At 54.2% G+C, this 966-nt stretch overlaps 1 protein-coding gene across 1 annotated transcript in view; it reads left to right on the forward strand.

The window, feature by feature from the left end:
* ZCWPW2 (zinc finger CW-type and PWWP domain containing 2) overlaps positions 1–966 on the forward strand; it is a 151,230-nt gene that overhangs the window by 116,086 nt on the left and 34,178 nt on the right.

Here is a 966-nt window from a genome sequence, read left to right on the forward strand (position 1 = left end):
TGTCAAACATCACCAAAGAGTTCACCCATAATCCCTTTGTCGCATCTTCTTTCTCCCTGTTGCATATGATTAGTGTGTACCCACCATCCAAGAGATGGAGCCTGGACCAAGTTGCGCTGTGCCTCATGTGCATATAAGTTTTTGGATTTTCCCGGGACTTGTGTCAAGAACACCCAGTTCCAGTCATGAGTGGGGGGGTGGGAAAGGGGGGGAAGTAATTAGCATATGGATCTTTTGTGGGAGGTACCTGGAGTACACACATACTGAGTGCTGAGCTGTGGGGTTACCATGGTTTGAAATGCTGTTGACTCTGCTGAGGCCTAGCCCAATGAACTACATGGTAAATCATGAGCCTTTTGGCTTTGGACTAATATGTAACTGATGCCCGGGCTCACAAGCAGGAGAAGTATGCCCCACTGGCCGACGTCCTCAGGGGCTGCGGCTACAACGTGCTGGTCGACGTGCTCATCGTGGGAACGCTCGGAGCCTGGGACCCCAGCAACAAGAGCGTCCTGTGTGACTGCCGCGTCTCCCACTGCTATGCCAAGCTGATGCACTGCCTCATGGTGTCCGACACCATCCATCGGTCCCGCGACATCTACGTGGAACACATCACAGGCCTCCGCCAGTACTCCGACCCCACCAGACGAGCCACCACCAGACTGGACCCAGAGGGGACTGCCTGAACCCCACCCCCTCTGCACCAGATGGACCTTCACTTTCAAGAGGATTCTTCAGCAACGGACGACCCCACTCCACCTGAAGAGGATCCCTGCAATGAGACTCTATATGGACTGAGACACTTTCTTCGAGCCACTTCCTCCACCATTGCGGACCATTGTAACGGGTTTGTATGCATCTATCTTCTTTCTCTCTCAACATCGCGAACCCCCTCCCTCCCCTTCTCCCTTTCCCCCTCCCCCCCCCCCCCGGCTTCGTTTGCCAACATTTGTTCTCCTGTAACCT

Source organism: Gavialis gangeticus, unplaced genomic scaffold (assembly GCF_001723915.1).
Source record: "Gavialis gangeticus isolate Ggan-Ray unplaced genomic scaffold, GavGan_comp1, whole genome shotgun sequence".
NCBI classification, from domain to species: domain Eukaryota; kingdom Metazoa; phylum Chordata; order Crocodylia; family Gavialidae; genus Gavialis; species Gavialis gangeticus.